This window comes from Cebus imitator, unplaced genomic scaffold (assembly GCF_001604975.1).
Source record: "Cebus imitator isolate Cc_AM_T3 unplaced genomic scaffold, Cebus_imitator-1.0 Scaffold305, whole genome shotgun sequence".
NCBI lineage: Eukaryota > Metazoa > Chordata > Mammalia > Primates > Cebidae > Cebus > Cebus imitator.
The window spans coordinates 1,075,867-1,088,998 of record NW_016107620.1 but is presented as its reverse complement, the minus strand read 5'-3'; positions in this window follow the sequence as shown (position 1 = coordinate 1,088,998).

The window sequence follows — 13,132 nt, the reverse complement described above, 5'->3', positions numbered from 1 at the left end:
ACTAAACTGCTCAGGATAACCAGGTTAATGTTGAATATGTATTGGGATAGTAAGTATTTCTGTCTCATTCCTTAAATATACTACATAACAATTAAGTTAAATGTTTTGGTGACATATTAATAAAACAGTGATATATTAATAAAAGAATGCCTATTTTCTAATTACTTGTATTTTTAAATTTATGTGTTTACACAAACATTTTAAGTTTTATGCACAAACATTATATATGTAAAATAACTTGTTAGTGTTATGATTTACATTAAAACTTTTTCTAAAATGAAAACATTCATAAATTCTCTGAATTAAGTTAAAATATATTTTATTTAGAAATTTTTAGTTTATGATCATAAGTGGATTTCATCTTATATTTTCAAGATCGAAGTTTCTTGATCCTAGTTTTGGTATCAAAGTTATACTGGTATCGGAGCCGATTTGCACAGTATCTTTTGATTTTCTGATATAATTTCAATAATATTATAATTTTTTCCTGTGTAAATATGGTAAAGCTTTCTTCTTAAAATGTTCAAGCAACATAGTTTGTTTTATAGAGAGAGACAGGGAGAGGAGGTTGATTTTGACTTCTTCATTTATTTAGCTGAGACATAGTCTGACTATTACCCAGACTGGAGTACAGTGATACACTTGCGGCTGTTTGTAGCCCTGACCTCCCTATGTCATGTGTTCCTCCCAATTCAGCCTTTAGAGTAGCTAGGACTACAGGTGCATGCTACCATGCCTGACTCTTTTTGTCTTTTTTGTAGAGATGTGTTTTTGCCATGTTGCCCAGGCTGGTCTCAGACTCTTGGGCTCAAACTACCCGCCAGTCTCGGCCTCCAAAGTGTTGGGATTACAGGTGTGAGCCTCCACCCCCAGTCTATTTAATGTATTATTTTAAAAAATATTTATGTTTATTCATTCCATCTGAGAAAGTTTGGATATGCTTCATTCATTTTAGAAACTTATCCACTTTATTTACCAACCAGTGGGGTATGCATAGTAGTATGTCTATTTCTAAAATATTTAATCTCACAGAAATTTATTGGTTTCTCATATTTTTAATGCATTTTAAGGAAGTTTGTTTTTTTAATTTCTGATGTTGTTAGTGTGTTCAAAGCATCAACTTTGGGTCTTTTTTTCATCTCCTTATTGTTTATTTTATTTTTCTTTATTATTTAATCTTAACATTGTTATGTACTTCTATGACTTTTGTTGTTCTCTTTCTATTTCCTATATTTGGATCCATAATTCATTTCTTATTTGCTAGTAGAAACATTCATCCCTAAATTTTGCCTTGGCATATTCTTAGCTACAATACACAAGTGTTTATATGCATTAATTTATTTAATTTAAAATATTTTAAAATTTTTATTATGTTTATTTATTTGACTCGTGAGTAATTTGCAAGTATGGTCTTAAATTTCTATTTACAAGGGGTTTTAAATTTATGTGTCTTATACTTTTCTTCTCCAAATAATAGTCAGAGAACAAACTGTATGTCATACAAATGGAAATACAAGGCTCATATATGGCTTAAATGTATTATGAATTCCCAATTGAAAATTTGTTCTTCTCATATTCAGAATCATAGAGGAGATTCTATATTCTCTCAATGTGTCTAATGGTTGAATTTTTTTTTTCTCTGTAATTCACACTTTTCACTCTTTACTGGGAATATAATATTTTGAGACTCAACATTGTGCAATGGAATGTGTGTTGATTCCCCACTTCATATGCATACAAAACCTTATCTCCCATCCCAATGCTGAAATTGTAATAGGAGGTCTTAGATGTTTTGTATTCCCCTTTCTCATATTCCCTTTATCTGCGTGTCAAGTCACTAGCTTATTTGGTTTTCATGTCCCTTATTTTTATCTGGTCACTAAGAATTTCCCTTATTTCTCATAAGCTCAGCTATGCATTTAATTTTAGGAAATGCCTCACTATTTTTGAGGGAGTTGATGCTATGTAGTCCACCAAATTATGAGAATTTCCTCTTCTTAAAAATGTTTCTTGGATATTTTTCCATATAGTATAGATATAAGGCCTTATGTATTCTGATGGTAATGTATCACCTTGTCCTATCCCTACGCCATTACTTTGTCAAAGCCCATCTGATGAGCATGTACCTCTCTGTATTTTTGTGACTAGAGTGATAACATTTATTCTTAGACATAAATTTGGTTTGTCAAGAACAGAACATTATAAAATTTGACAGACATATTTACATGTTCCAGTATAAAGACTGCATCAACAGTAAATGCATACTCTGATACTTTTTTCTAGTAAACTTTTTATTCTTTGTCTATCTTTTTAGTAAACTATAGACTTCCATAGATATCCCAAAGTTGATTTTTTGAATTGTTCTGAGTATTGATACATGCCAATTGGTCATTTATGTAACTTTTTATGTAAACTTTGCCCTTTGCTCAATTTTCTACTTTTTTCTTACTGAATAATGAAAGGTTTTTTTTTTTTTAGCAAAAATGCAGGAAATATGCCTTATTCTGTTTCTATTAGTTAGTTTGATTTCTTTATGACAGTACATGTGAAAAATGATTTAATTGTAAGCATAAATCGATCAGTACTGTTTCTTGATTGTTTCTGTTACATGTCAAGTGATTATTAGTCAGCATAGACATGGTGATAGTAGAGTTTTAAACTCTGAACTTCATTGAATCAAACCACAAGTGTCATTTATTACTTGTTACACATGTCAATTCTAAATCCCAGGCAGAATGAGGTCCCACCATTTAGAATATCACCAACCATAGTGGTAAAAGAAAGGATAGTTGGAGAGAGATTTTCCTTTATAATTGTTTCTATTCACATATGCTTGTTGAAATAATTTTCATGGTCTCACCTAAATTCAGTAGATTAGGGAAGTGCAACCAAACTGTGTAACTAGACGAGTACACTCAGATATTAATGAACATTGATAATATGTACCTCATATTCCTGGAAAGGCATTTCCTCACAGATTATTCTAAAATTCACTTTTGTGTTTGCATAACATTATCAAAAGGTGCCAAATGTCTCATTAAAACGGTTTTCTTAACTGGGCATTTTTTTCAATCTGAATGATCAAATAGAAGTCCTTCTTTGCTCTAAAAATATATACTGAAACTATTTATTGACTAACATATCTTTCCCCACTGATTTAAAAGGCTCTTTTATGAAACAAAATTTCAGCTTCCACTTGTATCTGTTCTAAAACACTAACTATTTATGTTTCATTAAATATTAAATAGTTTTCATTAAAGTTTTATAATATTCAAGATATTATAATTTTTTTTTTTTTGAGACAGAGTCTCACTCTGTTACCAAGCTGGAGTGCAGTGGCGCAATCTTGGCTCACTACAACCTCCTCCTCCCGGATTCAAGCATTTCTCCTGCCTCAGCCTCCAGAGTAGCTGGGACTACAGGCATGCACTACTATGCCCAGGTAATTTTTTTGTATTTTTAGTAGAGATTGGGCTTCACCATGTTGGCCAGGATGGTCTTGATCTCCTGACCTCATGATCCTCCTGCCTCATCCTCCCAAAGTGCTGGACTTACAAGTGTGAGCTACCATGCCCGACCAAAATATTATAATATTCAGTAACACGATCTGTTTCTCAAAAAATTAAACAGACACTTATACGTTCAGCAATTCCACTTCTGCATATACAACCAAAAGAATTTAATTCAAGTATGTAAACAAACATTAATACACTAATGTCATAACAACAATATTCATAATACCCAAAATGGTGAAAACAATGCAAATGTCCATTGAAAGATGAATGGATGAACAAAATGTGGTATGAAAAATTGTCTTAAAAATAATAAAAATTCTGACACATGCTTCAACTTGGGTAAGCCCTGAAGACATTATGCTAAGGGAAATAATCTAGTCACAAAAGGGCAAATACTGTATGATTCCAATTATTTGAGGTACCTAGATTAGTAAAATTTATAGACAGTTGAATGATGGTTACAAAATGCTGAGGAATGAGACATACGGAGAGTAATGATTTTATAGGTAGAGAATTTCAGTTTGGAAAAATACAAGAGGTCTGGAAATGGATGGTGGTATTGATTGCACAATCATTTGAATGCACTTAACATCACTGAACAATATACTTGAAAATGATTAAAAAGAAAATTTTATGTTATGTTTAATTTACCACATAAATAAGTCAATCTGGCTCATTTCTTTTTTAAGGTTTTTTTTTTAATTTTTTATTCTATAGGTTTTTGAAATCGGTGGTATTTGGTTATAGGAGTAAGTTCTTTATTGGTGATTTGTGAGATTTTGGTGCACCTATCTCCCGAGTAGTATACACTGAACCCAATTTGTAGTCTTTTATCTTTCATCACCTTCCTACCTTTCCCCGGAGTCCCCAAAGTTCATTGTATAATTCTTATGCCTTTGAATTCTCATAGCTTAGCGCCCACTTATGAGTGAGAACATAGGATGTTTGGTTTCCCATTGCTGAGTTAGTTCACTTAGAATAATAGTCTCCAGTTCCATCCAGGTTGCTGTGAATGCCATTAGTTTGTTTCTTTTTATGGATAAGTAGTAATTTCTTTATCCACTGGTTGATTGATGGGCATTTGGGCTGGTTCCATATTTTTCAATTGCAAATTGTGCTTCTGTAAACATGCCTGTGCAAGTATCTTTTTTGTGTAGTAACTTCTTTTCCTCTGGGTAGATACCCAGTAGTTTGATTGCTGAATCAAATGGTAGGTCTACTTTTAGTTCCTTAAGGAATCTCCTCACTGTTTTCATAGTGGTGGTACTAGGTTACATTCTGACCAGCCCTGTAGAAGTGCTCCCTTTTCACCACATCCACACCGACATCTATGATTTTTTGATATACCTGTCCAGTGGTTAGGCTATTTCAATTGTTTGCTATAGTTATAGGGTTCAGAGGCTAAAATTTCATCTATTGCTTTTCTTATTGTTTGTTTCCCTTTTGTCTTTGGATTTTCCTAAATACATCTTAGAAATGTGCAGTATTTCCAGTAGCATTCCCCTCTTATTGATATGGCTCTGACGACTAGAGAACACCAGGGTCCTTTCTCTCACGCCGATAAGATTAATGACATGGACACATCGTGTGGCATTAAGAAACAGAAAGTTTAATAAGCAAGAAAGAAGAAAGAAGAAAAACAGCTCCTCCGTACAGATGGAGGGCAACTCCAATGGAGAAACCCCACGTGCCGCGGAAAGCAGTTGGTTATATTGGCAGTCTGGAAGAGGCAGTGTTCGATTTGCATAGGGCCCATGGGATTGGATTGACCAGATGTGTCATTCATGGAGATCCAAAAAAGCTGATCCTCCTACCCTAGCCTTTTAATATGCAAATTTGGGTCACCATAATGTGCTGCGCGCGTGGTATTATCTGGAGGCAGCCATGACAACTGGCACACACGGTGACAAGGAGAAGAGGGTGGGAACCACCATGTTGGGTATTTGCATATTAATGCTTGCTAGTCTGGTTGTCCAAGCCACTTTCTTGGACAAGGGAAGTGTGGGAGTTGCTTTTTATTAAAGACAACTTCCACTGAGAACCTCCACCCTTTCAAGCTGCCTAAAAATTATTTTTTAATAACTTCTGTATTATTTGCCCCCTCTGGAAAAGTAAACCTAACTTCTGTTAGGAGGTGTTGGATGTGAATTCTTTCTGTCTATATCCTGCTGAAAAGGGGTGTCAAGTGGGGGAACAGCAACTGGGCCTCCTCCTGAGGTTGAGCTAAGGGTTCTCAGAAGAATGGTGTGTCCATGAGTGGTTTGGTTTGCGGCAACATTTGGTGTTTGATTGCTTCTAGGAGAAAGATAAATTTTACAAGAAAATTTAAAATATGGGGATAGCATATGAGTATTAACATTATCACTATTAGTGTGGGTACTACAGACTAACTATGACAGTAGAGGATATATTAGTTACACCAACGGATTGTAATACCCACGTGCCTCCACTAGAGGATGCTGTATATTAGCAGAAACTTTAATATAAACGTAGCATTTTCCTTGAGAAAAGCATACATTTCCCCCTTGACTTGCCATTAGAGAATAATTTTGGACTTAGGCTATTTTTATATCTTGAAATATGATTGGAAGAAATACATTATTGGGTGGCTAAAAAAACTTTAGTGTTAATCTTGACAATTCTTTCCTTTAATTATTAAATTCTTTCATGACTTTCACAGACCCTCTTACATCATACTCAAACTTTCTGACTTGTCCTAAACATCTTCCTTTAAACGACCAATCATTTCCTTTTAGGATAAGAATTTGCCATGCAAAAATCTTTCCTTATATAAAATCTCTTTCTTCATAACCTTTTCATAGCTTAGAGTGCACCTTGTTACCAATCTTCAATAAAAAGTCCTATCAAATTTAATGATAGTATAACTTGTATGCTTACTTCTCATCTGTAACTATTATTCCTGCTATAGGCAAAATAACCTTGATTAATCTTTTCTGCAATTGCTAATCCTGTTATAAGGATAAGGATTAGGCAAAATATTACAGCAATTAGAATTTTACATCCAGAATTCCACATTGTGCCAAAGTGTGTAGTTCTGTTGCCAATAGTGGCGTGACTGTAACAATTCCCACAAGAGTGGGATAGTAAATAATTTCCGTTTAAAACTTGACTTGCCAAGATACAACATTTCCCTTTAGGGATCTAGAAAGTCTCAAATGCAATTCTATGAATAATTAAAATCTCCCTGCCAATACGCGTTATAAAGAAGTTCTAATATTTGGTGGCAAATTTCTAGAGGAAAGGGCAGAAATAAAAAAAATTATCTGGTGAGATAGTAGTGGGACTAAGATGAGTAGTCCTCACCCAATTACTTAACTTTTTTGCTTTTCAGCTTAAGATTTTCTATGTCTCCACATTGATATTCAGGGCATTCCCTTGGGCTGTTGCTCCCCCAGCTCTTCAGCTCTTGACTTGAGTGCAGTGTAGGAGTTGATTACTATAACATTTACTGCTGAGGCGTTGAAAGAAAAACAGTGCAAGACCCTTCCCAGCTTGACATAGGGAAGGAGGGAGGTGAGACTTTTCCTATACCAAATTTCCTGGTTATATTTTATAGGAGAACCATTAATGATAAGAGGATGTGTTTCCTTTTAAATGGCAGCATGAGCATGGAGAGCTAAGAAAGCCTAAGTGGAGTTATTATAAATGTTAGCTATCTTTCCCTTGCTTAATTCGAGGACTATTGTAAGAGTTATTAGTTCAGCTAATTGAGCACTATGCCTGAGAAGAAACATTATTTATAGTGACTACTGCTAATCCTGCCTTATGTACTTCTTGCTTTACTGGCTGTTGTTAGCTAAGAGCTCCCTCTAGAGGACACTGATCATATGTGTGGAGTGTAAACAGTTAAATTATTTCCTAAGGTTATTTGGAGACTTTTCTGACTCCAGACAATGGTTTGGAAGCATGTGTAAACAATGGGTCTTCCTCACTGCAACTAAGACTGAGAAAATTACTGGATTAGAGATTTTCCTGAGATTTTCCTGAGTTATCCCTTATAGTCATGCTATGGAAAAATTAGAGAGCAGAAAAGAGAGCAGCTTTAGTGTTTAGAAGGAGGTCTACTTACCTTCCTTCAAGTTCCAGAATCAGCCAGGGGTTCTGTGCTGTAATGGCTGTCTGAATCGCTGGAGCTGGGGTTTTGAGCCCTGGGACCCGTCAGTCTTGCTGGACCATCTGTGAAACTGGTTCTGAACCCAGTGACCTCTGTCTTTGGGGGAAGTTTCATCTCCAGTGGTCCCTGCCAAAGGCTGGACAGGGCTGAGGTAGCTTCTACTTGCTACCTGGGCATTCCTTCTTAAAATGCCCTGGCCTGGGTGCAGCGGCTCACGCCTGTAACCTCAGCACTTTGGGAGGCTGAGGTGGGTGAATCACGAGGTCAAGAGATGGAGACCATCCTGGCCAACGTGGTGAAACCCCGTCTCTACTAAAAGTACAAAAAATTAGCAGGGTGTGGTGGTGCGTGCCTGTAGTCCCAGCTACTCAGGAGGCTGAGGCAGGAGAATTGCTTGAAACTGGAAAACGGAAGTTGCAGTGAGCTGGGATTGCACCACTGCACTGCAGCCTGGCGATAGAGCGAGACTGTCTAAAAAAAAGCCCTGGCCTCACACTGCTAGCAACTAGCAGATGCACCTCGGAGATCACGGACTTTGCAAGCCTGTAAAGCTGCTGCTAGAGCCTCTGTCCTCTCTGTCTTCTTCCTGAGCTTTCTCTTTTTCTTTTGGACCTCCTCCTGGTCCCTAATATAAAAGATCGAAGTGGTCACCTTCAGGAGGTTCTGTAAGGCGTTAGCTGGTCCTATAGCTTGCTTCTGTAGTTTTCTTCCAATATTGGGAGCTACCTGTATAACAGACTTGTCCTTGAGGATGAGATGTCCCTTGTCTGAATCGGGGGATAGAGAGGTGTGTTTTATTACTGCCTCTCTCGGCCTTTCCATAAAGGCTGCAGAATTCTCATCTGGCTTTTGGTTTATCATAGACAGTTTAGAATAAGTAAGAGGTTTGGCCTTAGTTCTTCGTAGGCCCTCTAAAATACATATTAAAAAGTGCTTCCTTCATTCATCTGCAGAGCTATTGGGGTCCTAATCAAAGTTGTCAAGGGGAACTGCGTTCTTTTCCATTGAGAATGGTGTTTCTGCTGTTTCCTCACTTTCCCTATCTGCTTACTTCTCTTTTGGTTTATTATAGGGATATATTGCTCGTCTCCAAAATTATCTGCTGCTTGCAGAGCTGCCCACTTTTCAGCTTCAGTGAGGATTTCTTTTAGGAGCAGCACAACTTCTTCCATGTGAGGTGAAATACCTGAGTTAAATTGTGGAAAGTTCCTATATACCTATCAGGGCCATCAGAAAATCAGCCTATGTCTCCCTTTACTTGCCTAAGGTCCTATAATGAGAAGGGAAATTGAACACTCATGGCACCGTTTCCATCAGTCATTTCCCGCAGAGGTAAGGGTGAAGTGGGGAAAGTGGGTTATACCAGAGATGGTGGAACTGGAGGAGCTATTGTACAATTGGAGGGGGTTATGAATGAGGGAAAATGGAAGGGTTGGGATATTCAATAGCTGTCTTGGATTTCTCCTCTAAAACCTGCTTTAGCTCTGGGAAACTATTCCCTGTGGGCTTGCCTGTCATGGCTGCTAAAAGAACTGGGTTGATCTTACAATGCTTGCAAAGGTTTAGTAAAAATGTCATGCCCTTGTTGAAAAGAAAATGAGTGGTTTTCTCTTCAAAGTCGTGAGGATAAAGACGTGCCAGTGTTTCAGAGTGCACTGCAGAGGGGTGAAAGCTGAAGATGATCTGTTACCCATCTAGAAAGAGAAGGAAGAATAAGAGCAACTTTTTAGCCTCCTTCCTTGATGTGTAACCCGGGGTGGGGAAGAAGACCGTGGGAGCATCCTCCTGACTGTTTTCCTGGGTCCCAGCAGCCTGTTAAATGTGCCACTCATGGTTTTAAGTGTGGCCTTCCAAGCCATAGAACTGGATGAACTAAGTGATGGGACTAACCACGCTCTGCCCATGCAACCGTAGGATATCTGCCCAGTGTGATTCCCCTTTGACTTCCTAAACCTATGTGATCTGCCTGGTTCTCCCAAAAAATGGATCTTAGGAAAGACTATATAAAAGGCAAGGCTCCTTTAATGGAGGAAATTTGCTAGATTGCCTGCTATTATGGCTCGCACTAAAGTGTTTCCCCTTAGAAAAAACGGTTCTGATTAACTTCTGCGCTTAAAATCTTCTTAGCAATTAAGTACCACTTTTATCAGAGACAGAATAGGTGCTTTAAAGGGACATGGAGACCCAATGACCATTTTCCTGCTGATCGGACAGTATCGGGACTAAAATTTGGCTGCAGAGGACATTTTACTCCTAATAGTTTAAAGCAGAATTTTTCCTGTTCACAGAAGCAGCATGAAGCCTGGTTTCTGGTGGAAAGGCATAAAAAGGAAAAATTGGAAGGCTGCAATGTACCACAGAAAACCAACACATGTGTCTTATGAAAAGGATTTCTATTTTTCAGTAGGTGGCCCTGTTGGCTTAGAAATATCGTGTAATCACCAGAGGACTATTAGCAAAAAGAAACTGAGTCAAAACATGGTCAGCATTCTCAATGACCCATGGGTAATGGAGGGTTTTCCATGTTCTCACCAGCAAGCTTGACATCCCAGTCCTTACAACTGCAGCCATGATAAGTGTATTTTTAACCAGCTAACGGATTCCTGTTAATTGGTTTGATTTTGATTTTAAAATAGAGGCCAAGAGGGCCTCAGAATGATAGAACAGATTTTTAAGTTCACTTCTATACTCACCACTGTAATGAATGTTGTACCTTGGATTCCCAGCCAATGCACCAAAATGATGCAGCTCCAATGACTGGAAAAACACTAGGGTCCTTTGTTTTGCACCAATAAGAATAATGACATGGGCCGGGAGCGGTGGCTCAAGCCTGTAATCCCAGCACTTTGGGAGGCTGAGGCCGGCGGATCACGAGGTCAAGAGATTGAGACCACCCTGGCCAACATGGTGAAACCCCGTCTCTACCAAAAATACAAAAATTAGCTGGGTGTGGTGGCGCACACCCGTTGTCCCAGCTACTCGGTAGGCTGACACAGGAGAATTGCTTGAACCCGGGAGGCAGAGGTTGTAGTGAGCCGAGATTGGGCCACTGCACTCCAGCCTGGCGCCTGGAGACAGAGTGAGACTCTGTCTCAAAGAAAAAAAGAAGAATGACATGACACATGTGGAGTGATTTTTAAGGAGCAGAAATTTTAATAGGCAAGAATAAAGAAACGAAGAAGAAAAACAGCTCCCCCATACAAAGGGAGCGAGGCTCCGAATGGAGAAACACCGTGTGTGGTGCAGAGCAGTCGGTTTTATTGGGATGCTGGAGGAGGCGATGTTTGATTTACATAGGGCTCAGGTGATTGGCTTGAACATGTGTGTTGTTCACATAGCCTGTGAAACAATTGGTTCTCCCACCCTAGACTTTTGATATGCAAATGTGGGTTTCCGTGATGTCTTGCACAGGCAGTAGCCGTGACACCTGGCACGCGTGGAGACAGAAGAAGAGGGCGAGAACCACCATGGTGGATGGAACTGCTTTCTAGCTGCAGGCCTTTACATATCAGTGCTTGCTGGTCTGGTTTTTCAAGCCACTTTCTGTTAGAAAGGAAATGGCTCAAAGTTTCCTTCTTATTAAAGGAAAATTCCACTGAGAACCTTCACCTTTTCTAGCTGCCTGAAACTTATTTCTTAATAACTCCTTTATTGTTATTATACAGGAGATATATTTATATAGTAGTAAGGTATTAGGAGAGGGGAATCGTTCTATGGTCCTATAATTTTGTGTCAGGTTTTTAGTGACGCTGTGTCCCTGGGCTGTGACCTCCCAAAATAGTTGTAAGTTTTGTTTTTGTTTTCGCCTTTGTTTTTGTTTTGAGATGGAGTTTTGTTCTTGTTGCCCAGGCTGGAGCGCAATGGTGCCATCTCAGCTCAACCTCCGTCTCCCAGGTTCAAGTGACTCTCCTGCCTCAGCATCCCGAATAGCTGGGATTACAGGTATGTGCCACCACACCCAGCTAATTTTGTATTTTCAGTAGAGAAGGGGTTTCTCCATGTTGGTCAGGCTGGTCTCAAACTCCCGACCTCAGGTGATCCGCTCATCTCAGCCTCCCAAAGTGTTGGGATTACAGGCGTAAGCCACCAAGCCCAGCTTAAGTTTTGTTTTGTTTTATCATTTAGGTGAGACAGCATGATGAAAAGGGGCTGTAAATGGTTATTTATCTTCCCCTACAGAGAAGACTAGATTGTGGCTGGAGTGTATATTTCTTCTTTCAGGTCAGTTAGGCTCTGGTAATTGTAACCTGCAGTTAGTCATTCTCTTGTAAATAGTTTCTCTTGAGAACCAGCCTTTCTAAGAAGAACAGAATGCTCCGATTATATTTTAAAATGGTTAATTCTTTTTTTCTGTCTACCAGAAGCATGAGGAGAATTTTCAAGGATCTTCATTGTGAGAACTCTCCTGAAGGTAAACTTACAAAACGGTAGATATTGCAAAGTCTGGCCCCCTTTGAAGTTTTTTTTCTTTTTTTTTTGTTGTTGTTGTTTTTTTTAACTCTTAGAGTTGTCCACACTGAGCCTCCATCAATTCTTCAATTAGCATTCAGATTTTTCTATTTGGTACTGGTTCCTATGGAGTTTTCTGCTCCAGGGCTCCTTCTTTGGTACCTGTGATTCTCTGTATCGGCAAGTCTGTTTCTTCCATTTGGGGAGCAATGGTTTCTACTGTGATATCAATATTCTGGTGAATTAAAGAAAATTAGTTGATTTCCAGTTAGTTCCACTTATTTTTGTTTTTAATTGTACGGATGGGAGTGATTACTTCTAAGCTCTTTGCATCCCAGACCTGAAACTGTAAGTGCTATTTAATTTTTATATCTGTTATGTATCTGCATATTTTTGCCTTCTACCTATATTTCAAATATCTTTTTACTCAGTATCTTTTATAGTTGAAATTTTATCAAGATAATGGTAATTTCACACATAATCACATACAATTTAAGAAAAAATAAAGAGGTATGCCATGTAGATTTTTACCCATCAATGGTAATATTCTGCAAAATAATAATGCAATATTACAATATCATAGCATCACAATATCAAAGAACCAGCTTTTTGTTTTATTTATTTCCTATTGTTTTCCTGCTTCCAATATCATTGGTTTCTGATATGATTTTTTTTACACTCATATATGCTTGCTTTAGATTTATTTAACTCTTTATTTCTAGAATTTTGAGACAGTAACTTAGATTATTGATTTGAGACATACTCAGGTTTCTAATGTAAGCAGTTTTGTAGTGTTTTTATGGTGATTGCTCGAGTTATTATAGTACACCTAGGTGACTTATTAAAACCTATTGGGAGCAAGATTTTAACACTGAGCAAAGCAGAAGGTTCTTGCTTCCATTAAGGTCTATTCACTTTCTCCATTTAAAATACTATAGGTCTTTTCTTTCAATTATCAAATGTTAACTTAGGAAATTCATAACAAAATGAATACTCTTTTTGTACCCCTATTTCTGCTATTTCTTTTGTGCTT